The sequence below is a fragment of the Myxine glutinosa genome, chromosome 1 (assembly GCF_964187855.1).
Source record: "Myxine glutinosa chromosome 1, kmMyxGlut1.1, whole genome shotgun sequence".
NCBI lineage: Eukaryota > Metazoa > Chordata > Myxini > Myxiniformes > Myxinidae > Myxine > Myxine glutinosa.
In genome coordinates, this window is record NC_136261.1 from 325180778 (window position 1) to 325208612 (window position 27835).

Here is a 27835-nt window from a genome sequence, read left to right on the forward strand (position 1 = left end):
CACAAACTAAATTAACACTTGTAATGAATCTATTGCATTCACCATACCTCATTATGGAGGACAAGGATAATTAGGAGACGTCCACACATTTTTACATTAATTACAAGGATATAAATGTATTAATTATTAATTAACACAGTGCAGTATACTCCAGTGGTATCCAAGGTTCCCTCCACTCTTGCCTGCCTAACTTCCTCTGCCTTTTTCTATTTGCATGTAATTTTCCAATTACACCAGATATTCCTTTATATACCAACATCCTTGCAGATTGCTTTTGCTGATCACAGGCCTTGCTTCACCCAATGCAGTACAAACAGCAGGCACATCTTGCGTGAAAATATGGAAAAAAAATAGATCATTTTAACGATAGGCTGCCTGAATGATCCTCATCTTTACCAATTATTATCTTTCAATGATTGCTTTTGGAAAGAGGGGGAAGATCAATGGAATATGAAAGAAAAGATGAACAATAATTTTAATCATTTGCAATTTATTTTCTATCATTAGCAGTCAGAGATGAGGAAGCAACAGCGAAATAGAAAAAGAAAATTCTTGACGAGCAATAGTGTGAAGAATATTATGATCTATGGTATAAAGGAATACGTAAATGGATGTAGCACGTTATGGTTTATTATAACGTTAATAAAATGTACATTTACACTGAGTTGCAGCATCAGGATGGGAAGATTTTAGGTTTCTCAAACAACCCCTATATACTGTAATCCATGTTACGTAATCATGTTTGTCTCAAAAAAGGTGTTTTTTGTTTTTTTGGGGGGGAATCCCATGTAAAGAAAAGCCCACCACCTTCACATGATGATTTATACATGTGTTAAATACACACAAACATTACAAGTGCAATGTGATGGGGAAAGGGGTTATATGGGGGAAAAACAGAGAAGACAATTTGAGAAAAGGAATGAAAAAGGGAACGATATGGGAGAAAGAGGAAATGAGCTTGAAAGGACATGGGAATAAGAGGAAGGATGAAAAGGACATGGGAATAAGAGGAAGGATGAAAAGGACATGGGGAAGTCTCATACATGTCAACCACTTTTAGGGACTTACCATACCATTTGGGTCTTCATGCCATAATATTTGACATAAAACGAAACAAAAGCGCATCACACATTATTTACTGTTAAAACTGAAAGCGAAGCTTGAATACATCGCTGTAGTCGTTGATCGCCATCACTAAGTTAGCCAAGAATTTCAAAAATGAAAATGGAGTGATGATCCGCACAAGAATACGACACCAAGTAAAACCTACTAGTTTTCTCATCCCAGGATTGAATAGTTGTCAGTCTCAATTAAACAGTAACAACAACAACACACAACAGGCATTTTAAGGCCATTTTCCCTGCTAGAGTGGGGGTTAGCCTTGCAGTCCCCATGACAATCTTCTCCATTTCGCCCTATTTTCTGCATCTCCCCTTGTTAACCCCCTTGCCCGCATCTCTTCTTCGACAATCTTTAGCCAAGTCTTTCTCGGTCTTCCCCGTCTTCTACTTCCTTCTACATTCATTTCCATCACTCTTCTCAACCAGTCACTTTCATCCTTCCTCGACACATGACCAAACCATCTCAAACTGTTTCTCTTCACAGCATCCATCACAGGCTCTATTCCCATCATCTTTCGCAATTCATCGTTTGTCTTCCTCTCTCTCTCAACGATACTCCAGACATCCATTCGACATTGAGACGACACACCGAACCATTCGCATTTCCACCCTTTCCAGCCTTCGTTGCTGCTCTACGTTCATTACTCATGTCTCGCTCCCATAAATCATAACACTTCTCACACATGCAGCATACACCTTTCCCTTCAGCTTCAACGACACTCCCCTCCTCATCAGCACGCCACTCAGTTCCCGAAACTTCTTCCATGCACATCTCACTCTAGCAACTGTTGCCGAGTCTGATCCACCTTCTCCATTCAGCATGTCTCCTAGGTAACAAAATGTTTTCACACCTTCCAGCTTCACGCCATCTCCAAGATCCAACTCAACATTTCCCTCCATCTGCAGCTCCCTCTGTGCACACCTTACACTTGAATGTAGCTGCCACACTGGTTAATGACCCTCTCAAACCACTACATTTTTGATGAACCCACTCAGCACACATTGTACATTGAATGGAGTTCACTCCGACACACTTCCTGCACACGGCCACTTCCCAGTTCTTTCCACCTCACCACAAGCTTTACCACTTGCCATCACCTTCGTTTTTCCGATATTCACCTTCAGACCTTTTGTCTCCATACATTTCTTCCACTTGTTCATCTTCTCCTTCAGTCCATCCATACTTTCCGCAATCAACACCAGATCATCTGCATACAACAACTCCCACGGTAAACCCTCCTTTACGTTCCGAGCCAGCACCTCCATCACAGCTACAAATAGTAGTGGACTTAGTACCGACCCCTGATGCACTCCCACCTTCACCTCAAACTCACCACTGTTCCCGTCCGTCGTCCTTACAGCTGTGCGCGCTCTTTTGTACATTGCCATCACTTAATCACATCAATCAATTAAATTCACATCAATTAAACAGTAACAGGTGTAGGAAAAATAAAACGACACAACCACTCAGCATCAGCATTATCAGACAACTGCATCCTCCTATGTTAAATATGGCAATTCTGTGTATGTATACAGTGTATTGTGTAGGCATAGGTGGATCCAGAGGGGGTGGGAGGGGGTGCAGGGTGTGCATACCACCCCTCTTCGGATTTTCGATGATAAGTTATATGCTGAGTTTGTTATTGGATGAAGTCCAGTGGCAGATACAGTGTTGGCACCATTCAATATGCGTGGTGTGTTTATAGGATACGCATGTGATAAGAGGTGTCGAGTTAATTATTTAATAGTGCATTCAATGCGCGTTTCCAAATTGGTATGTCAACGCATGGTAATCAAGTGTTATGTTACGTAATCAAGCGTTATGCTATGCAAATTACTATAACACCCAATTTATGTTTGTCGGTGTTGCGTCAAAATGGATGACCCAAAGAACCAGGAGACGGGTTTCTTCCATGGGCAGTATATTCAATCCAGAACTGTACAGCGTAAAAAATTAGTCCAAGCAAGCACAGCACACCCCAAGAGTTCAAGCACTTCAATGCCACACTTCCGTCCTGTCTTCGCGCCCAAAAAACAACCACCGGAAGTCTCTCAAGAAGATTCGGGCATTCAAATAACTAACTAACTATTGTGCTCACATTACTAACAAATAGCGTTATGTAATTTTTGAATGGCCTCATATTTGGTTAAACAATCCGTGACCATGTGACAAATCAGCTCGTTCTGATATAACCGTGGCGGAGGCTGACCTGGGGAGAGGTGTTGAGTTAATCAAACACACATCAGTCCATGAATTATAGTAAATATTACGAATTGTGTAGAAAAAAATTTTCCAAATAAACTTTTATTCATAACTGAAGAGATCAAACTAAACACATGTAGAAATCAAAATTCATTGGTTGCAAAAGTATATTCAGCCCCTTAAGTCAGTGCCTGGTAGAAGCACCTTTTGCAGCAATGACTGCTATGAGTCTTTTTGGGTCAGTCTCTACCAGCTTTGCAGATTGAGATCGTGAAATCTTTGTTCATTCTTCACGTGAAAATTGCTCTAGTTCTGCCAAGTTTTACAGGGATCGTCGATGGAATACAACATTCAAGTCTCGCCATAAATGTTAAATTGGGTTCAAGTCACGACTTTGACTAGGCCACTCAAGAATATTTATTATCTTCTTATTCAGCCACTCCAGTGTGGCTTTAGCTTTATGCTTTGGATCATTGTCCTGCTGAAATGTGAATCTCCTACCCAGTTTCAGATTCATGGCTGATTCAAGCAGGTTTTCATCAAGGATTCTCCTGTACATACTTTGCAACATCCATTGTCCCTTCTATCCTGACAAACTTGCAAGTCCCTGCTGATGGAAAGCAGCCCCATGACATGATGCTGCCAACACCATGCTTGACAGTAGGTATGGTGTTGACTGGGTGATGTGCAGTGTTAGGCTTGCGCCAGGTGTAACACTTTGAATGCAGACCAAAAAGTTAAATTTCTGTCTCGTCTGGCCACAATACTTTTCTCACATACTTACAGTATCATGAAGATGCTTTTTTGCAAACTTCATATGAGCTTTTTGATGCGTCTTTTTTAGTAGTGGCTTCTTTCTTGCAACCTGTCCATAGAGGCCAGCTTTGTGGAGGGAATGGGATATTGTTGATTGATGAACTCTGACCCCCATCTCAGACATAGAGCCTTGCAGATCTTTCAAAGCCATTGTTGGATTTAAAGTGACATCCCAAACCAGTTTCTTGCTGGGTAGAGTCTGGGTGTTATGATACGTCTTCCACTTCTTAATGATGGATTTCACCATATTGAAAGGGATAATGAATGACTTTGAATCTTCTTATAACCCTCTCCTGAACGGTGTTTCTCCACCACTTTAGGTCTGACTTATTTGGAACGCTCCTTGGTCTTCTTCATGTTTGTTTTGTTGGTTGACCAAGAGAGTTGCACCTTAAATCTCCAAGATAAGTGGGGGAGATACATTTTGAAGTTAAACCACTGATTACATACAGGTGAAACCTATTACACCTATTTTGTAAACTTTCAAACAAATAATTTGCTCCTGAAGTGATTTAGGGTTAGGCAAAGGGTTTGAATACTTACGCAACTGAGAATCATTTGATTATCTTTGCCACCAAAGATAGACAGAGGTTATGTTTTAACCCCTGTCTGTTTGTTACTTGCAAAATCCAAGATTTTTCAAGTATATTGATCGGTTGCGTTTGTTATTCTGTCTGTTTGTTTGTCTGTTTGTTTGTTTGTCACCGGCCTACAGGTCACAATTCTAAACCGATCGTCATGAAACCTCATCAAATTGTAGGGCTCGTCATAATTGAGAAGCCTATTGATTTTGAGGTCAAAGGTAATCTGGAAGTCAAGTTTCTAAAATTGTCAATTTTCATCAGATTGACTTGAAAATTGAACAGCATTTGCATATCGAGTCACTAAATTGGAAAACCAACGATTTTTTTTAGGTCAAAAGGTCAAAGGTAAACTCAAGGACAAACTTCCAAAATCATCAATTTTCATCTGAAAAATCATCAATCTAATCGACATGAAAATTTAACAGCATTTGCATAGCACCTCACTGAATTGGGGAACTTTGAGGTCAAAAGGTCAAAGGTCAACTCAAGGTCAAACTTCCAAAATCATCAATTTTCATCCAATCGACATGAAAATTTAACAGGATTTGCATAGTGCCTCACTGAATTGAGAAACCAACTATATTTGAGGTCAAAAGGTTGAACATCAACTCTACGTCAAACTTCTAAAATCTTCAATTTTCATCTAAAAATAATCACTTTTCATCCTATTGACCTGAGCTTTGATCAACATTGTCAATTTTGATCTTGATGAAATGGACAATTTGCTGGATCAATTGCAACCTTTTTTTTAGGGTGGGAGGGTGGATTTCGCAAGTATCGTGATTTGCATGACGTCGTCTTGTTTATCTATTGGTCTGTCTGTGAACAGGATATCTCAAAAAGTTATGGATGAATTTGGACGAAATTTGGTGGACAGGTTGAGTGCGTGCCAAGGAAGAATTGGTGAGATTTCAATGAAGATCCGGGTACTATAATTTTCTCAGTGATTCTTCACCATTGAGAGATAGGACCAAAATCAATACGTAGCAGGATATAACAAAACGTTATGGACGGGTTATGACAGAACTTGGTGGATGAGTGGGTAGGTAACAAAAACAAGCCAATGAGACTTTGTTTAAGGTCTGGATACAGATACAGCCTATCAGTGAGATACAAAACATAAACTGTTCAGCTTTGCGGAGGTATGTGCTCCACTGAGTATCGTTATAGTTTTAGCTGTGCAGGCCATCACTTGGGATTCAATCAATGGATGTGTCTCTGGTCACTGTTCTTCCTCAGCATGGAGTGGATTAACCTGTCAAAGAGGCCATCTAAATCTTATTTCACGGTTGCGAAAATCCCTGCAAACTGTGTAATGTAAACAAATAGGGTGATTGCTTGACAAGGACTCCCTATTGGTCAGAACCCCTGCAGCTGTTCTGAGGTTATGGTTCATGGTTACCATTCCAATGAAGAGGTCCTATTTGTCATATCATATCGAGGACAAGGATAATTACTCCGACCATTTTAGACTGTGTATATGATGATGATGGTGGTGCGAGTCATCGCTTTTGACAATCCCTAAACTTCAACGAATCTCTAAAGACTGTATATATTGGTGGGTGGATGCCATCTGCTAATGTAGGCCTGCCACGCTGATGTGTTGTGCTTTGTGAATGGCCAAATCAAAGTGAATCAAGTAGGAGCGGATGACGTTCATGACCCCAACTATTTCCCACCAATATTTTGATTTCGTTTCTGAGCTTGCTTTTCTCACTAAGGAGGCAAATAAGCGAAGTGAGAGAGGAGGGAGAGAGAGAGAGGAGGAGGAGGGAGAGAAAGAGAGGAGGGAGAGAAAGAGAGGAGGGAGAGAAAGAGAGGAGGGAGAGAAAGAGAGGAGGGAGAGAAAGAGAGGAGGGAGAGAAAGAGAGGAGGGAGAGAAAGAGAGGGAGAGAGAGAGAGAGAGAGAGGGAGAGGGAGAGACAGAGACAGACAGAGACAGACAGACAGAGACAGACAGACAGACAGAGGCAGACAGACAGAGAGAGATAGAGAGAGGCAGAGAGAGAGATAGAGAGAGGCAGAGGCAGAGGCAGAGACAGAGACGGAGAGCCAGTACCACTCGTGTACAGCCCTCAACTGCTTCTGACTTCCAACGACTGTTGCAGGCTCTTCTAGCTTCCTGCCCCTGTGTGCGACCCCTTCTTTCACCTTTGTCGTGGCCACACACAGTGCCTGAATGTTCACTGTCCTAGACCGACTCTGCCAATCATGTGGCACACAGTTGCCACCACGGTCTCATCATGCAGACTGGCTGGCGACACGGAGTATATAGCCCTCGTTCTTCCCCAAATCTCTTATTTCTCCAAGACTCCCTCTATTTTGTCCCTTTACCCTGCTGTTGGTGTCCCCTCCCCTCATCTCCTTCTTCTATTCCATTTTTTTCTGTTATATTCTGATCAGTTCTATGCTCTAGCTCCTCCACAAGCCTCGACGTATCGTTAATTAGCTAGAAGACTCCAAGAAAGAGGAATACGCTGATTAGGATGAATCATGGCCAGTGGAAAGTAGTGGTTCAGCTTAACGAGATATTGATGTCTCTATGTCTCTTGTACTAGTTAAACTGTGTTGGCATCTTTCGCATTGCTGTTTGAGCACTTGTCGTCTTTTTGCTGTGATTTGAGGGTCAAATCCTTTATGATTAAGCGTTTTCTTTGTTGTTGTTTTCCTAGAGTCCCTATTTGGGTTACACTATAAAATAAGATTTACATCTTTTTTTTGTCATTGTATTGCATAGGAACCAGACTCGGTGGTGTAAAGGTTACAGTGTCCGCTCTGAATGTGGGAAGGTCGGTGGTTCAAACTCCCAGCTGAGTTATACCAAAGTCTTCAAAATGTCCTTGCTTGACATTCAGCATTTAGAAGCATTTGGCATGGATAAACAAGGCTGTGAAAGAAATGGCAAACCACCCAGTTTAACCCCTGCCAAGAAAGCGCTTGGGCAGCACCCACACCCTATAAAGAGTACTGCACATCAAACCAAACCTGCATGAGGCATATGGAAATGTCTTCTGAGCTTTAGATACTGAGGGAAAACAGCTCATTAAACAAGAGCATAATGTCACTCGGGAACGAGACGTCGGATTTTCCAAAGACATTGAATAAAATGCTGCATGTTTAACTATCAACCTTTGTTTTGTTCCTCCTTCACGACCACAACCATTTCCTAAAGATGTCGTTTCTCATCTCGCTTTCTCATCCATATCCAATGACACCATGGAGACATCTATGACTAACGCAACTCGTGAACATTGATACAGAGTCAGAGGATCGAAAGCCGCCCTCCGTGGCTTCGCGAGCAGCTGGCACAGGCGGCGCGCTCACCAGCTGGCTCCGAGGATGCATCTGGCCACAGATTTGCAGACAGAAGTGAGATGTGCTCTGCTCTGCCAGGCCTGCCCGGTGGTTTTAGACACACACCAGATTGGCTTTGCCATGGGACCTTCTTCCGCTCAGGCTTGTTTCAATTTGATTCGAACCAGAACTACAACGACCGCAAATAACAAAGTGTGAAAACAAAATGCGGACCTTTGAAAGTCACTGTTTTCTTGTCGTTTTATCCTGCCTTTCATTTTTTGGAGTTGGATATATAATTATGTCTGAGTTATTACTCCCGCCAGGGAGTAACGCATTCGTTCGTGTCCGTGTGTGTGTGCGTGTGTTTGTGAACAAGATATCTGGAAAAGTTCTGAACGGATTTGGATGAAAGTTGGTGGGATGATTGTCCTTGGGATAAGGAAGAATTGATTAGTTTTTGGTGAAGCTCAGGATATTATTCCGGATCCAGGAATTTTCTGAAGGATTGTTTACCATTGGAAGATAGGGCTCATTTTTTTTAACATTATCTTCTATATATTCTATATTTAACATTGTGATATGAAAATAGTTTTCATATTTGTTGTAAATGTAGTTTTAACTCGTGGTTATGCGTTAGAGCGGTGTATTTTTTTTAGCAGCGTCATCTTCAAGGTTCTTTTTTTTTCTTTCTAATAAAGACATGTTCTGTCATTTTAAACGCACCAAAGTGTGTATTCGGTTTCCCCGTTTCATAAAATGTATCGTTTGATACGTATAATGCTTTAAAACTGTTTTTTTTTTGTTCTGTTTTGTTTTACCTCAAAAGAGATATCAACATTTACCTCAGCGAATGTGAATCGCGGTGTCAGTATTTGATGAACTTATAAAGACTTAGGTGAGTTATAAGTGTGACAAGCATGTGCACGGGATTCTTCCCAGAAGAACGAGTGGTCGCATTAGCTTGTACGACTTAAAATGAGCGAGTTTTGTTTTGACGTTTGGGCCAGGTTTACATGTTGTATCCCTCAGGAATGAAACGAACGTTTTCCTGGCTTACAATTTTATTTGAAGTCACACATGCCTCAAAATACACTCACTTATATAGAATTGAACGCTGAATCCGAAAATGTAAGTGAAATTGCCTTGTTTTTTTTTTACATTATCTTCTATATATTCTAAATATATATCTGTGCAGTGTCTGTCTTGTGTTGTCACTGAACTACTCCCTCAACCTTTTGTGAAATCGTACTATTCCAACTTGACCCACGGCGGGAGTATGCGCTCTACTGAGTGGCGTTATAGTTCGCTTTTGCATTTGTTCATTATTTTTCTCTACAATAATTAAGGGGTTTCTTTGTTTTCCTTCTGATCAGCTTTTTGGATGATTTGTTGCTTTCTTCATCATTAAATGGGCGTTTTTTTGCAAATCGTTGTAAAAATTTCATGGGAATGAAACAAAGTATGTGTTGTTCCTCTTATATGACTAAAAAGTAGTATGTATATGCACTATATCTTCTGGGGTTTTAAAAGAGTGTTTTCCAGCATTTGAACATTCGTGAGACGGCTGTGCGGTTGTTTCATTCCCATCCTATCTCTAACTATTTCTAAAGTAATTGGTGGTTTCCTGTGTCTTTAAGGAAAGATGTCTAGGATATGGATGAGCAAAATGAATAAAATGTCGGTTGAGAAAGCAGAAGCACAGTTCTTTTTATAGAAGCTATCAATCCAGGGTCTCTTTAAACACGCCACTGTGGTGCAAACTGCAAAAACTGAAGACGTATTGTTTTGACATCACATGTGTTTTTCTTGTCGGTTTTGACAAACTTGCTTCCTTTTGCGTTGCTTAAGTTAATTAAATTATCACATTACCTGACACTAATTTGAAAATCAACTCAGATAGCTCGGCCACTGCCAATGATGAAACATTGCGAGAGGTCTTTCCAACTCCCATTGCTCTTTAATCTTTTTTGGGGCAACAATGGAATAAGCAAACATGTTCGGTGAACATTAATGCAAGCATTGAAAAGAGCTCTGTTTCGTGAAACTATCACGGACGCCTCTTTGTGGTGGTTGTACCTCCCCCAACGCAAGTCGGGGGCCAAAGATTCCCCATTCTTTCCTGCTGCCCGGATTCGTCAGGGCAGCATGGTCACGGTCAGAGTGCCGATTGGTCAGACTCCCCATGAACTGGCCCTTTCCCTCTTGTGTGTGTGTCTCTCTCTCTCTCTCTCCCTCTTTCTTCCCCGACACCCGCTCTCTCTCTCTCTCTCTCTCCCTCTCTCTCTCCCTCTCTCTCCCTCTCTCTCCCTCTCTCTTCCCCGACACCCGCTCTCTCTCTCTCTCTCTCTCCCTCTCTCTCTCTCCCTCTCTCTCCCTCTCTCTTCCTCTCTCTCCCTCTCTCTCCCTCTCTCTCTCTCCCTCTCTCTCCCTCTCTCTCCCTCTCTCTCCCTCTCTCTCCCTCTCTCTCTCCCTCTCTCTCCCTCTCTCTCCCTCTTTCTTCCCCGACACCCGCTCTCTCTCTCTCTCTCTCTCCCTCTCTCTCTCTCCCTCTCTCTCCCTCTCTCTCCCTCTCTCTCCTTCTCTCTACCTCTCTCCCTCTCTCCCTCTCTCTCTCTAACCCTCTCTCTAACCCTCTCTCTAACCCTCTCTCTAACCCTCTCTCTAACCCTCTCTCTCCCTCTCTAACCCTCTCTCTCCCTCTCTCTCCCTCTCTCTCCCTAACCCTCTCTCTAACCCTCTCTCTAACCCTCTCTCTAACCCTCTCTCTAACCCTCTCTCTAATCCTCTCTCTAACCCTCTCTCTAACCCTCTCTCTAACCCTCTCTCTAGCCCTCTCTCTAACCCTCTCTCTAGCCCTCTCTCTAACCCTCTCTCTAACCCTCTCTCTCCCTCTCTCTAACCCTCTCTCTAACCCTCTCTCTAACCCTCTCTCTAACCCTCTCTCTAACCCTCTCTCTAACCCTCTCTCTAACCCTCTCTCTAACCCTCTCTCTCTCTCTCTCCCTCTCTCTAACCCTCTCTCTAACCCTCTCTCTAACCCTCTCTCTAACCCTCTCTCTAACCCTCTCTCTAACCCTCTCTCTAACCCTCTCTCTCCCTCTCTCTAACCCTCTCTCTAACCCTCTCTCTAACCCTCTCTCTAACCCTCTCTCTAACCCTCTCTCTCCCTCTCTCTAACCCTCTCTCTCCCTCTCTCTAACCCTCTCTCTAACCCTCTCTCTAACCCTCTCTCTAACCCTCTCTCTCCCCCTCTCTCTCTCTCTCTCTCTCTCCCTGTCATGACCCTGACTTCGTGAAGGCATGAGTGCACCACCCTGGATGTGGAGGATCTCTGGGTCGCTCCTGGGAGATTGATCGACTGTCTACATGCCTGCTGCGGGCTTGTTCGAGAGAACTGTTTGTGGCTATACAAGAACAACAACAACAACTCTGTTTCATTGTGCAAGCACAGTACACACTAATTGATTGGTTGGAGAATCTCATGAAGTCTCACACTCTCACTATGTCCCTCGATAAGAATTCACCAAACGGTTGTGTGGCGGGCGCGAGTAAAAAGGAAATGAAAGATGGATTAATAAATAGATATGTTGCCAACCAAAGATCGGCTTTCACGGCATTTTGAAGATGGACCGTTTCTACTGGGAAATGTAGAAGGGGAAGGTGTGGCAAAATGGTATCGGAGTTTCGCAAGTGGAACGAGATACAAACTTGGCTGCTTTGTGTGTGAGGCCTGTTTCCAAGGGCCTCAAAAGCTTTGTGGTTCCGTGTGCCTTTCACTGATACGTCTGTTCATTTTTGGCATGATATCGGGTTGTAAATTAGCCAATAACCCTGGATAAATGTTTTAAAGCCGCTCCAATTCATTTTCCATGAACCAACAATTAAATTGCGAGAATGTTACACACTCGTGATGTGTTACTATTGCAAGAAACCAAAACAGAGAAATTCTCGAAAATCTCAAATTCTTAGAAAATAATATGTCGAATTGATTTTAGCGACATGGTATCATGGTAATTATTTGCACCTTGTGCTCCGCAATCATACATATTGTTTTTAGCCAGAAAAAGTTGTCATTTTTCCTTTAATAGTGGGCCCGTTGGTCCATTGGACCAAATTTTCATTGGTCTTCACCGCCTTGTAGCATATACCTACCTGCCGGACTCGGGGTATTTTGGCTCCTCGGAGTCTTTTGGGTGCTCGGGGACTTTTGGGTATTTTGGGTCTTCAGAGTCTTTTGGTGTCATCTGGGTCTTTTTGTGTCCTCTTTTGGTCTTTTGGGTCTTTTAGGTCTTTTGGGTCTTCAGGGACTTTTCGGTCATCTGGGAAACACCTAAATAGATCAACCCAGAAATTGTGCAGATTAAGCAGCAAACAGAGCTGGTGTTGATATAAATCCAGAGGACATTCAGACTTGTCTGGTCTTCTGTGGGTTTTGCATACATTGTCATGGTCCTGAAGTAAGATAGTGAAAAATGGCAATGAAGAAATATGTCCAAAATTTGATTGTGTTGTAAGTTTCCACGTGAATGGGAAGTTTGTTGTCACAGTAACATGGCAAAAAGCATTAATCAATCATTGAAATAATCAGTGAAATTTCTCAACCAAATGTTGACATAAGTAGGCTAACCGACGTGAGAAAAAGGTGAAGTGAGGTTTCGGGTGTGAGCCCTTCTTTAAAGTAGGTGGGACATTCAAAGCAAGTGAGAGCAATCAGAAATTGTCGGGTGTTTGGGTTTAAATGACCTCATCAACCACATTTCCTTTGCAGTGGCTCAATGACAAAATGCAGATTTCGGGCAGATAAATCTTATTAAGTCAGTCTTAGCGGGGAAAATTATCGATAAACTCGAACGACACTTGATAGAGAGCACACCTCACGCTGAACAGTTTCTGTTTTGTATCCCACAGAAAGGTTGGATCTGGATCCGCCATGAACCAAAATCGAATCAGCTTGTTCTTGTCACCTAACCAACTAATCTACCACGTTTTGTAATAACGCATCCACATCTTTTGAAATATCATGCTATATATATATATAGATTTTGGCCATAGGTGAAGAAAAAAATTATCGGATCCAAATCCGGATTGGGATCTTCACTAAAATTGAATCAATTCGTCCTTGTTACACACCCAATCTATCCACCAAGTTTCGGCGAATCCGTCCACAGCCCTTTGAAATATTATGTATATATCATTTTTGCCCGATCTCTCAATGGTGAAGAATTACCAAAAAAAATCTCAGATCCGGATTCGGATCCGGATCTTCACCAAAATCTAATCATTTCATTTGTGTCACATACCCAACCTCTCCAACAAATTTCTGCCGAATCCATCCACCACTTTGAGATATTTTGTTCACAAACAGACAGACAGACAAAAAAGCCAGACAAACCAACAGACAAACAGATGAACAAACAAACAGACAAATAAACAGACACATTCAGACAGACAAACAAACAGACATACAGACAGACAAATAGATGAAAAATCGGTCAGAGACCGAGGACTTGCCGGAATATACTTTTTTATCGGCCATTTTGGACAAATATGGCGGCCGAACCACGTGACTGATGACGTCATCATTATTTGTTTACTATCATATATTTTGTCATCATTATCTGAACTAATATATTCCTAGATTATGCTCAAGAAATTTCATCTTGATCGGATGAAGTTTTGTACTTGTCGAATTATGACGTCATAATGGAGGCACCTATGACATCATCATTAACATATTTTATTCCCCATGGAGAGTTCTTCACAATGAGCCATGTCTCAATTTTTTATATTCAGCACTTTCGGAGATATAGAGGTGCAAAGTTTTTCGGTTTTTCCAAGATGGCGGTCGAACCACGTGACCGATGACGTTATCAATTAAGCACAGTCTATTCCAGGGCAAGACAAATATGTGTGTAAAGTTTGGTGATTCTACGTGCAACGGTGTAGATGTAGTGCTGCGCACAGACAGACAAACAGTCAAACAGACAGACAAACCAACCGATCAACATACTTGCCGGAATCTTTTATGGCAAGTAATGAACAAACAGACAGACACACAAACAAAGACAAACGGAAAGACAAACAAAGACAGACAGACAAACAAACAAGAAATATGTCATGCATAGCATGATACTTGTGAAATCCCTAAAATAAGTTGTTGGCCTATGATGACCTCAAAAATAATTGGTGGTTTAATTCAGTGACCTGGTATGCAAATCCTCTTAAAATTTGAAGTCAATCGGATGAAAATTGACAATTTTAGAAATCTGGCCTATGTTGACCTTTTGGCCTATGTTGACCTCAAAAATAATTGATGGTTTAATTCAGTGACCTGGTATGCAAATCCTCTTAAATTTCAAGTCAATCGGATGAAAATTGACAATTTTAGAAATCTGGCCTATGTTGACCTTTTGGCCTATGTTGACCTCAAAAATAGTTAGGGGTTGAATTCAGTGACCAGATATGCAAATCCTCCTCAAATTTGAAGTCAATCGAATGAAAATTGAGGATTTTAGAAATCTGGCCTATGTTGACCTTTTGGCCTATGTTGACCTCAAAAATAGTTGGGCGTTGAATTCAGTGACCAGATATGCAAATCCTCTTCAAATTTCAAGTTAATTACATGAAAATTGAGGATTTTAGAAATTCAGCCTATGTTTACCTTTTGGCCTATATTGACCTCAAAAATACTTGGTGGTTGAATTCAGTGACCAGATATGCAAGTCCTCTTCAAATTTCAAGTAAATCGGATGAAAAATGAGGATTTTAGAAATCTGACATCGTTGTTGACCTTTGGCCTATGTTGACCTTTTGACCTGAAAATCAATAGGCGAAAATCCTTATGACGAGCAGTATCATTTGGTGAAGTTTCGTAAAGATCGGTTTAAAACTGTGATCTGTAGATGATTGACATACAGTCAAACACACAGACAGATAAAATAGAAGAAAAGAGAAAAACAAGACAAGGGAAAGAAAGGAAACAAGTAAACGAAAAAAACATGTTTTTGGGCTACACACTTCTTTTTTTTTTTAATACCTTTTTTAAAATTAATTTTTTATAGATGTAAAGGTACCACTAAAAGACTACTGTGGGCCAAATTTCAGCTCTCTTTAATGTATGGAACCTAGAAAACGAACGGCTCAAATATTTGAAACGGGACAAACAAAGTTCAGATGAAGTTAAATAAAAATGTGTACGTAATTAAAAAAAACTCACCATTTTCAAATTATGGAGGCAGCAGGATATATCGGTGATATCTGAATGACCCCCATACGAGAAGATGAGAACGTGATAGCAAGCTTACTTTCTAGTTGGGTAGTCTAGGTTGGATAACCGACTATCAACTGTCGGACAGGTGCTTTCGAGAATCAGTGGCAGCGTGCAGCATCACAAAGCACGCCGTCTCTCGGATGGATGTTAGGCCCGGAAAACCCTCCGCTAGCATCAGCTAGTGGATGTTCCAGATTCTTCGCGAAGAGTAAGCAAATGATCGTTGGCGCCCTGAACAAGTTGCAAACTCCTGCCACCTTCGGGCCAGCCGGTTGGTGAAAGTCTTCGGCCGAAAGAATTAAACGACCGAGCCCACGAGAAGGTGCGAATTATTGGGGCCTAGAAGTAGTAGTAGATATGCATCGCCTCTACTTGGTGTGCTTCTAGGTTTGATTCCTAAAGGCTTCACCATCAAATAAAACTACCGTCTGGTTCAATGGCAGAAGGAGAGCAGGAGGTCATTCTGTGTCAATAAAGAGTATTTTGCACTCTATTTTTTATCTGCTGTGTTTTACATCATTATCCAGTGTAATAGTGATTTATTTTTGACAACTGTAGAAAACGTAGTTGTGGATTTGTTCGACCCATGGTTTGGTTTATCTTGAATCCAAGGCCAAGATTCTCGGTGTTGAAACATCACCGACCACTGAACTGCCCTTCACACTTTTCATCCTCCAATGGCTGAAGAGCTTGCACAACTGTGGCCATTGCGGTCACAATGGACGGCAGTAATTTGACAGCGCAACCCTCGGCCCCGCCGTTTCTATGAAGCTGCCTGCCTCGAATCAAAGGCCTCTTGGGTTGCGTCAGCACGCGGCAGAATCAGAGGCCTGCTCTTGAGTCATAGGACAATATGTTATCTGCCTTCATCTTCAGAATGGTCTCACTGAGTGTGCAAAGGGAGGGTGTGGGTGGCGTTCATAGGGCACTGGTATTGTGAGTGGGGTGAGAAGGAGAGAGAGCCCAAGTGTGTGTATTTCATGATTGATCTATTTGACTTCAAGTGACACCAAATCGTCTTTTATTTTTTAGTCTTTTATTAGCCTTTGTAGTCGTTTTTAGTCATTTTTTTAGTTGTCCCTTTTTCTTTTTTAAAGTCTTTTATTAGCCTTTCTCGTCGTTTTTTCAATCATTTTTAGTTGTCTCTTTTTTCTTTTGTTAGTCTTTTATTAGCCCTTCTAGTCGTTTTTTTAGTCATTTTTAGTTCTCTTTTTAGTCTTTCATTAGCCTTTCTAGTCGTTTTTAAAGTCATTTTTTAGTTGTCTCTTTTTTCTTATTTTTTTAGTCTTTTATTAGTTTAGTTTAGTCTTTGACGCAGTTTTTAGTCAGGTCAGTCTCTTTCTTGACTGCCACTGGTAACATGTAACCCAGTGCTACCTGCCGCATGGTCGGGTAGTCGGCAACTAAATCGACTACCCTCACTGGCTTGCCAATGGGAAGGGTGACTGTGCCACTCTGCAGGACTGAAAACAATACCTGCTAAAGGGCGGGTGAGCTCCCTTCATGAGCCAATGGCCATCCGGTAAAGATATATATGTGTATGTGTGTGGCAGGAAAATCCTGCCACCAACCTCCTTGAGGGAGGACCCAGTACCCTGGTACTCATTTCGCCGACCTCGGAAGGATGACAGGCTGAGTCAACCCCACCTGGTATTAATTCAACAGCTGAACGGGATTCAAACTCAGGACCTTAGGATCCCAAGCCCAAGACCAAGGATCCCAAGCCCAGGATCCCAAGCTTAGGATCCCAAGCTTAGGATCTCAAGTTTAGCATCCCAAGCTTAGGATCCCAAGCCCTAACCATTAGGCCAAGACCAGGTGTAGTAAGGAGATGGTGTCTGCTAAAAAACACCCATCCGGTTGGACCGCTTTTTGTCCCCCGTCGCACAGCGGAGCGAAAGGGGGACTATGGCTTTCCCCTCCGTCCGTGTGTCCGTCCGTCCGTGCGTGCGTGCGTGCGGGCGTGTGTGCGTGCGGGCGTGCGTGCGGGCGTGCGTGCATAAGCGAAGGACCGCATTCGAATTTGGTGTGTGGGTGCAACCCACGTCAAAATCCAAGATGGCCGCCGCCATGTATGTCTGATGCCATGTATGTCTGAACCTTGTAACCTGCATATCTTGAAAAATAAGCGAAGTACCAACTTCTAATCTGGTGTGTGGGTGTATCTAGGCATAAGGAAGAACGCTATTGAAAATTGGGTCGCCACGTAAAAATCCAAGATGGCCACCGCCATGTATGTCTGAAACTTGTGAGATGAATATCTTGAAAAATAAGCAAAGTACCAACTTCTAATTTTGTGTGTGGGTGTATCTCGGCATAAGGCCGAACGCCATTGAAAATTGGGTCGCCACGTCAAAATCCAATATGGCCGCCACCATATATATGTCTGAAACTTGTGAGCGAAATATCTCGAAAAATAAGCGAAGTACCAACGTCTAATCTGGTGTGTGGGTGTATCTAGGCACAAGGAAGAACGCTGTTTAAAATCGGGTCGCCACGTCAAAAGCCAAGATGGCCGCCGCCATGTAAGTCTGAAACTTGTGAGATGAATATCTTGAAAAATAAGCGAAGTACCAACTTCTAATTTGGTGTGTGGGTGTATCTCGCCATAAGGAAGAACGCTATTGAAAATTGCGTCGCCACGTCAAAATTCAAGATGGCCGCCACCCTATATATGTCTGAACCGTGTGAGCGAAATATCTCGAAAAGTAAGCGAAGTACCAACTTCTAATCTGGTGTGTGAGTGTATCTAGGCACACGGAAGAACGCTCTTTAAAATTGGGTCGCCACGTCAAAATCAAAGATGGCCGCCACCCTATATATGTCTGAATCTTGTGAGCGAAATATCTCGAAAAGTAAGCGAAGTACCAACTTCTAATCTGGTGTGTGAGTGTATCTAGGCACACGGAAGAACGCTCTTTAAAATTGGGTCGCCACGTCAAAATCCAAGATGGCCACTGCCATGTATGTCTGAATCTTGTGAGATGAATATCTTGAAAGATAAGCAAAGTACCAACTTCTAATTTGGTGTGTGGGTGTATCTCGGCATTAGGAAGACCGCTATTGTAAATTGGGTCACCACGTCAAAATCCAAGATGGCCGCCACCATATATATGTCTGAACCTTGTGAGCAAAATATCTTGAAAAATAAGCGAAGTACCTTCTGGTGTGTGGGTGTATCTAGGCATAAGGAAGAACGCTATTGAAAATTGGGTCACCACGTCAAAATCCAAGATGGCCGCCTCCATGTATGTCTGACCCTTGTGAGCGAAATATCATATCATAGCATGTTTTCTGCGTGTTCCACTTTGTCAACTCACATCACTTCCCCGACGGGGGACCTAGGCGTAACGCTTGTTTAGGTAGTAGGTTGTAGACAGCAACCGCTCAGGGTAGTACTACCGTTCTGACTTAGGTGCGTTAAAGTGGTGCCCGGAACCATCTTACACTCTCTGTGTCAGGATTGCTGGTCTTGCTTTCTGCCTCACTCAAACTATCAGCTACCGGGCAAGCTTCAATATCTCTTTCTTACAAACAAACATCATACACTTTTCTTCATACACTTTTCTTACTCATTTTCACTCCTCACCTTTACATTCTCTCTCTTTTATTTAAGGCCTGGCCTAAAATAAATAGAATACAATTTTTAGTGCTCTGCAGGATGAAGGCCTCCTCAATTCACATTGGAGGTTTTGGCAAACTCTCCGCTTGTCAAGTATGGGTGGCTGAGAGAGTTAGGCCAGGAATTTGTAATTCGTTCAGGGTGCCAGCTCTTTACAAAAGGACTTGCACCTTCTAAAGCTTGCAGATGGAACATCTAGCTTAACGTTAATCGGACATCGGCTTAACATTGCGTGATGGGCCTACCTTTGAAACAGCAATCCGACGGTTTATAGCCAGGCCAAGGAATAAAATATGTTGTGAAATTATCTCACTTGCTCATCAACACGTTTTAAATTTTTACAACACAATTTATATGTATTGTTGTTGGCATTTTTACATGTTGTTGACAATTTTATATGTTGTTGTTGACAATTTATATGTTGGTATTTCTGGGACATTTTTTGATTGTCTCGTTTGGAGAACTTTGTTAAGACCCCTGCTTATCGGAGCAATGTGCGAAAGCCTCAACATAGCTGTTACTCCCCAAACGGCTACTTTTTCAACACCCCAGCATAACTCTAATACGCTGAGACTCATTAGACCTCATCAAAATGAGTCATGCTAACTTTGGAGGGGAAAAATGAAAACAGACTGAAACAAGGAAAGGGCTTTGTACCACACCGATTTCACACTTTCACGAATGCAATTTTAATTGGCTTGTTTTGACCTGCATGACAAGACAGCTGTGCTTTCATGCTGTTTATTTACAATTCATTTTGCATTTAAAGTACTGGGGTTGACAGCATCAAAAAATACAATGTCATTTGCCTCTTAAAAGTCTGGGATTGTACTTGCGTTGTTGACTTTCTGAACCAAATAACATGTAAGCTCTTAACGCTTTCTTACTCACTGTAATTGCATCTCTTGTGCAAGTGATTTGGAATTTGCCTTTCCACTGTCAACGAGCTCTGCAATCGAATCTGTCTGAAACAGGCAAAACCTGAGTGATGCAAAAACAACAAACAATGTATTCAATGGTGGCATTAATCAATTCATCTGTAATGCCGTAAAACGGAGCTTTATGGTGTAACTTAAATACCCATTCATAATACAGATTTATGAAACGTGATGCACATTAGAGATTGCACACATGCCTCCTGACAGTGACGGCACAGAGACAACATTTCATATTGAAAGTCAGCCACATTTGCCCCTCCCCTCTGATAACATTGACTAAAAATGAAAGTTTTTGGCATCAAATTTCGACTGCTATTGTGAATAAGATGCTTTTTTTTAAAGTTCTCACAATTGTTTTGTGGTTGCTTCTTTTGAAGAAATGCCATAGGTCACAGTGGCTGGAAATATAAAAAGAGCAGCCTGGCATGGACTGCAGTCTGCATTTTAGAAGAAGAAAAACAAAAATGGTCGAGGTTTTCTTTGACTGCAGATACAGTCGTGGCCAAAAATATTGGCACCCTTGCACTCTTTTCAAATAACTCACAATTTTCTCGAAAAATAAGTTGAAATTGACAAAAGTATTTGGTCTCCACAATTCTTTATTTCACTGTTAATATTACAGAACCTTTGTTTTTGATTCAAAACTTAATAGTATATCCTTTGAAATCAGAAAATAACAAGAAATGGCATCGACAAAATTGACACCCTAGACTTAATATTTGGTAGCACAGCCTTTGGACAAAATAACTGCAGTCAAGCACTTCCTATAGCCATGGATGAGCTTCCTACACCTCTCTACTGTCAGTTTGGCTCACTCTTCTTGTGCAAACTGCTCCTGTTCTCCCAGATTTGAAGGGTGCCTTCTCCCAAGGGTTGTTTTCAGATCTCCCTACAGGTGTTCAATGGGATTTAGATCTAGACTCAATGCTGGCCACTTCAGAACAGTCCAGCGTTTTGTCTTGAACCATTCCTGGGTGCTTTTTGAAGTGTGTTTGGGGTCATTGTCCTGCTGCTTGACCCATGGCCTTTGACGGAAACCAAGCTTTCTGACACTGGGTTCAACATTGTGCTCCAAAATGCCTTGGTAATCTGATTTCATGATGCCATGTGCACATTCAAGGCACCCAGTGCCAGAGGCAGCACAACAACCCCAAAACATCACTGAACCTCCTCCATGTTTGACTGTAGGGAAAGTGTTGTTTTCTTTGAAGGCTTCATTTTGTTTTCTGTAAACCCGGTCCGGTCTGGAGAGGACGCTGGCGTTACTTGCTCGCCGCTTCTCCGACTGGGTCATTGTATATAGGCCGCTTTTCTGGTGGTCGTGGCGGCTTTTTGGCCGTTGGGTCTGCCCTCTGCTCGGTCCCGGCTCTGCTCCTGGCACCGCCTGCCCGGCTCTTCCACTGTTTCCTCAGGCCTGCTCCCGTTGTTTGTGGCCGTTGTTTGCGGCTGTGGCTGTTTGCTGCTGCGGTCTTGGTTTGCTTGATTAGCGGCTGCGGTCGTTTACCGCTGCGGCCTTTGCTGTCTTGATTAGCGGCTGCGGTCGTTTGCCGCTGCAGCAAGGCCTACTCGTCCTCCTCAACCTTGGCCTCCTACTCGTCCCTTCGCTCCTGCCTGGCATGGCTCTAAGGTACTCTGCCGCAAGGCTTCTTCTGCTCAATACTCACACCACCCCATCATGCATCTCTGCAATCAAATCCCACGGACTCCTGCGACGACCCAGATACATTAATCGAGGCTCCGGTCGTAAGTTTGTTTATTTACAAACAGGTCACTTCATTCCCGTACTCTGGTCGGCTCAGAGCACTCCCACTCATCGTCCCAGCGCACCTGGTCACAGCAACGCACACGATCGCACCTCCTGTCTGCAAACCCTGGCGAAATCACCTGAGTTCATCCCCACCGTACAAAGCAACATCAAGCTCACCCTATTCAACACCCGGTCCCTCAACAACAAAAGCCTCATCCTGAACGACTACATTCTGGAAAATAAACTGGACTTTCTCTGTCTCACTGAAACCTGGCAACAACCTCTGGACTACTTCTCACTCAACCTCACGACACCCAATGGATATTCTTACATCAATAAACCACGTTCGGAGGGCCGAGGTGGTGGAATTGCCGTAATTCACCGACAGGACATCAAGACCAGCCTCATCTCCATCTCATCTACTCCATCATTTGAACACCTGGCTTTTAAACTCTCTGGTCACACACATTCAGTCATGGCTGTCGTCTACCGCCCTCCCAAACCACACCCATCATTCCTGTCTGACTTCTCCTACTTTCTGACCCAGCTCTGTTCCCTCTCCCCCTCAATCCTCCTCCTCGATGATTTCAATATCCACATGGACTCCACTGACTCCACAATAACCACTGACTTCACTGATTTACTCACCTGCTTTAACCTCACTCAACATGTCAACTTTCCTACCCATAACGGTGGGCATATTCTGAACCTTGTATGGTCTACTGGATTAATTTTGCACCATCTCTCTGGCTCCGACCTCACCCTCTCTGACCACTTAGCCATCATTATGACCATCAACATCCCCACCCCAGCACCAAGGCATTATCGCACTATCAATTTCCGTAAGCTAAACGCTCTTTCACCGACCTCATTCTCATCCACCCTCTCTGAAAAAATGTCTACTTCTCCCTTCGTTGACCTCCACACCCCTTCTGACCTCACTGACTACTACAACCACACTCTCTCCTCCTGCCTTGACCAGCTTGCGCCCGTGAAAACCAAAACAGTTTCTTTCACCCATTCTGCTCCCTGGTTTACCCCTGAACTCCGCCTGATGAAAACTCGTGCTTGCCAACTTGAAAGACTCTGCAATAAAACAGGTCTCACAATTCACTCCCAAGCCTACAAGGACCACCTACAACACTACAAAGATGCCCTCTCCCGCACCCGCTCCGCCTACTACTCTCAAATTATCCACTCTGGCTCTGGAAACCCAAAAGCACTCTTCTCTACAATAAACAAACTCCTCAGCCCCCTGGACACCACCACCCAGTCATTCACAGTAGACAGATCTCCTTCCTTTCATTCTTCCAAAGCAAAATTGACAACATCTACAGCAGCTTAACCACCACCGCACCTGCTCCCCCTCAAACCACCTGCCCCCCCTTATCCTGCCAACCCCTGTCTCAGTTCTCCCCAGTCTCCCCGACTGACCTCTCTGAACTCCTCATAGGAATGAAAACTGCCACCTGCACTCTTGACCCCATCCCCTCCAGCTTTGTCAACGCCTCCCTTCCTGCTCTCTCTCCACTTATCACTGCAACAATAAACTCCTCCCTCTCTACAGGCATCGTCCCACCATCCCTCAAAATTGCTGCTGTTACCCCCATTCTGAAAAAACCTGGACTCAACCCTGACACCCTAAACAACTTCAGACCCATCTCCAACCTACCCTTTCTGTCAAAAGTTTTGGAACGCGCTGTAGCCACTCAACTTAAACATCACCTCTCTGCCAATAACCTGTATGAAACATTCCAATCCGGATTCCGCTCCAACCACAGTACTGAAACTGCTCTCCTCAAAATCACCAACGACCTTCTCCTCTCCTCTGACACTGGCAACCTCAACATTCTCATCCTCCTCGACCTCAGCGCCGCCTTTGACACCATCAATCACACCATCCTCCTCACCCGACTTGAAACCACCTTTAACATTACCGGCACTGCCCTCTCTTGGATCAAATCATACCTCTCCGAAAGAGGCCAGTTCATCTCCATCAATAAGTGCAAATCCCCCACTGCTCCCCTCCCCCAAGGTGTCCCCCAAGGTTCAGTTCTTGGCCCCCTCCTCTTCATCCTGTACCTGTCCCCCCTTGGTCACTTAATCCACCGTCATGGTCTCCAATTCCACTGCTTCGCCGATGACATCCAGCTTTTCATCTCCACCAAGTCCATCTCCACTGCCACCCACTCTATCCTGACAAACGGCATAACTGAAATAAAATCCTGGCTTCAAATCAACTTCCTCAAATTTAACTATGATAAATCTGAAATAATCATCATTGGCCCAAAAATGCTCACCAAATCCACCCATAACTTTGCCCTCAACATCGACGGTTTCCCAGTATCCACCTCCCCTCACATCCGGAATCTTGGCATCATCTTTGACCAAACCCTCTCCTTCGACAAATACACTAAACAGATCACAAAGACAGCCTTCTTTCACCTGAAAAACATCGCCCGTCTCCGTCCATCCCTCTCCTCGACGGCTGCAGAAACCCTCATCCACACCTTCATCACCTCCCGTCTGGTCTACTGCAACAGCCTCCTCTTTGGTTCACCCTCAATAATCATCAATAAACTCCAATACATTCAGAACTCCGCTGCCCGTCTAATCACCCATTCCCGGACCCGTGACCACATCACCCCCGTCCTTTACAAGCTTCACTGGCTCCCCATCCCCCAGAGAATCCAATACAAAATCCTCCTCTTGACCTACAAAGCCCTCCATAACCTGGCCCCATCCTACCTGACTGACCTCCTCTCCAGACACACTCCCACCCGCAACCTCCGCTCTGCTGGTACCAACCTCCTGACCCCCCCCCCCCATGCGGACCAAATTCAGATCCTGGGGGGACAGGGCCTTCTCCATCGCTGCTCCCACCCCCTGGAACTCACTACCTCACGCCATCAGAGACTCCTCCTCACTCACCACATTCAAAACATCACTCAAGACCCACCTGTTCAACACTGCATTCAACATTTAACCCACAGCATTTAACCCCTGACTATCTCTTCTCCTTCCTTTTGCTTTGATTATTTACCTGTTGATTTTTGTCTTTTTGCACTTGTTTTTTTGTACTCTGTCAAAGCGTCTTTGGGCTTCTTGAAAAGCGCTATATAAAATAAATGTATTATTATTATTATTATTATTATTATTAAACCTAGAGATGATGTAATTGGTCTTATCTGTCCACAGGACATTCTCCCAGAAGGATTTTGGCTTGTTTAGGTGTGTTTTGGGGAAACTCCAGTAAGGCTTTCTCAGCAGTTGGGTCCTCCTGGGTCTTCTACCATAGAACCCCTTTCATTGAGTTTGCGACGGATGGTGTGAGTTGAAACTGTCGTACCTTGTATCTGGCCTTGAGCTTGAATTTGTTTGGCAGTTGATCGAGGTGTTCTCCATCATTCGAACAATCCTTCGCTGCAATCGTCGATCAAGTTTTATCTTGCGGCCACGTCCAGGTAGGTTGGCTACAGTGCCATAGGCCTTAAACTTCCTGATAACATTGCATATGGTGGACACAGGAACATCAAAGTGTCTGGAGATGGATTTGTAGTCTTGAGATTGTCCATTCTTGGCTATAATATTGTGTCTGACCTCAGACAATTCTCTTGTTTTCTTTCTTTTCTCCATGCTCATTGTGGTACACACAGTGACACAAAACAGCAGAATGGCTCCTTTTCTCTGTTCAAACAAGTTGAATGAGTGATTTTTATATCGCAGGCACCTGCAACTCACCACAAGTGAGTTCAATTCCAAAGTAAAGGAGAATCACCTGCTTGAAATCTAATTATTTCTAACAACTTCTAAAAGGTGCCAATAATATTGTCTTGGTCAATTTAGGATTTCTGTGTGGACTAAGCTAAGATTGCATATTTTACAGCTTTTTTTGTTTTGTTCCACTGCAAACCAAAGAAATACAAATGTGGATACCAAAATATTTTTTATTATTTCAACAATTTTCTGGAAGAAATGGCGCATTATTTGAAAAAAGTGCAAGGGTGCCCATCTTTTTGGCTACGACTGTATATGTATGTACTGTATATCTATATAATAAAGGAGTGCCTGTCTGCCTGTCGGTCCATTACCGAACTACTCCCTCAGTTTTAGGGCCAGCCCCGCCAAACTTTCTGTGGAATATTTTGGGGTCCCAGTGGGTATCCTAAGATGGGTGTGAGGTTTCATAAATTTCTCATGACAATTATGCTTTTGATTTCACCCATAGGAAAGAAACTGCTCCCTCTCTGCATGTAAACACAATCACGTGTTCGACATTCGCAGTTTTCGCATTCACTGCAAGTGGAAGCAGAACCGGAATGGTCACTCTGGCTGAGCTCCAGAGATCCTGTGTGGAGATGGGAGAAACTTCCAGAAGGACAACCATCACTGCAACACTCCACCGATCTGGGCTTTCTGGCAGACTGGCCAGACCAGAGTGACCATCGGATTCTTGGTCACCTCTCTTACCAAGGCTCTTCTCCCCCGATTGCTCAGTTTGGCCGGGTGGCCAGCTCTAGGAAGAGTCCTGGTTGTTCCAAACTTCTTCCATTTAAGAATTATGGAGTCCACTGTGCTCTTGAGAGACTTCAATGCAACAGAGATTTTTTTGTAGGCTTCCCCAGATCTGTGCCTCGACACAATCCTATCTCTGAGCTCTGCAGGCAGTTCCTTCGACCTCATGGCTTGGTTTTTGCTCTGATATGCATTGTCAGCTGTGAAACCTTATATAGACAGGTGTGTGCCTTTCCAAATCATATCCAATCAATTGAATTTACCACAGGTGGACTCCAATCAAGGTGTAGAAACATCTCAAAGATGATCAAGAGAAATGGGAGGCACCTGAGCTAAATTTCAAGTGTCATAGCAAAGGGTATGAATACTTATGTCAATGTGATATTTCAGTTTTTTCTTTTTAATAAATTTGCAAAACTTTCTAAAATTCTGTTTTGTCTTTGTCATTATGGAGTATTGAGTGTAGATTGATGAGGGGAAAAACTAAATTTAAACGATTTCAGCATAAGGCTGCAACATAACAAAATGTGAAAAAAGTGAAGGGGTCTAAATACTTTCTGAATGCACTGTATATATATATATATATATATATATATATATATATACACAGACTTGGCATTTAATATGGAATATATTTTTTTCCTTGACTTGGGTTTACTTTCTGAACTCAGTATATCAATCTGGTGGGTTTCTTTTACCCTTCGGTGATGTCTTTGTTGAAAGAACCATGTCACTGATTGTCTTTCGCAGCAAGAAGTCAATAACCGGATTATATCACAGGTGGCGTGACAAAATGTAAGGACAGGTACATTTGACGATTGGCTTCACAATCGGGTATATAAGGGTTGTTGCGTTCTGTATTAGTGGAAAACAACTGCTCCACGTCTACAAAAGCTAATGCCGCTTCCTCTGGAGATGGTCCGTCAACTTGACAATGCTGTTTGTCATGGAGTGGTGGCTTTACGAAATTCTGGCATGAAACAGCGTGCTATTGCTCGGCAGTATGGCATCACTCAAGGTCAGGTGTCAAAGATCCTGAAACGAAATGCTCAGAGGGGTGTCCCTACTCCAATACCGAGGCCAGGACGTCCACGCAGAACCACAAGGAGAGATGATCGCCAGCTGCACCGGTTAGTCTGCAATGGCCGTACCAAGTCAGCTAATCGGCTTCGGGCTGAGTGGCAGCAACTGACAAATGTGCCTGTATCCAGAAGGCTAGTCAACCAACGACTGGTTCAAGCAGGCTATCGTGCCAGGCATCCCATGAGAAAGCCACGCCTGACCAGACAACAGCCAGTGCCGATTGCAGTGGGCCAGAGAGCACCGTCAATGGCAGCCAGGACACTGGAATCACGTGACCTTCAGTGACGAGTCTAGATTTCTGGTCTATCGTCAAGATGGCCGCGTCCGAGTGCACAGACAAGTGCATGAAGCCCACAATGAAGATTGTATAGTGCCAAGAGTCCAAGCTGGAGGTGGTGGGGTGACCGTTTGGGCTGCTTTTCATGCAGGGGGCAAAACTGACCTGGTTGTTCTGAATGGAAACTTGAACCAATTCAAGTACAGGGTCATTCTGGAAGAAACATTGCTTCCATTTGTTCGTGCAGCCTTTCGAGGAATCTTTGTCTTCCAAGATGACAATGCACGGCCTCGTCGTGCTCGCATGATCCAACACTTTCTTGCTGACCGTGGTGTAGAGCATATGGAGTGGCCTGCAATGTC

The 27835-nt window shown here is 43.3% G+C and overlaps 1 long non-coding RNA gene across 1 annotated transcript in view; it reads right to left on the reverse strand.

Annotated features, from left to right (window-relative positions):
• Positions 1-19640: 19640 nt before the first annotated feature.
• The window catches only part of LOC137419501 (uncharacterized), a 144474-nt gene continuing 136279 nt past the window's right edge, over positions 19641-27835 (reverse strand). The window contains exon 2 of the long non-coding RNA XR_010982906.2: positions 19641-19894. This is a non-coding gene — a long non-coding RNA (uncharacterized LOC137419501). The remainder of the gene's footprint in view (positions 19895-27835) is intronic.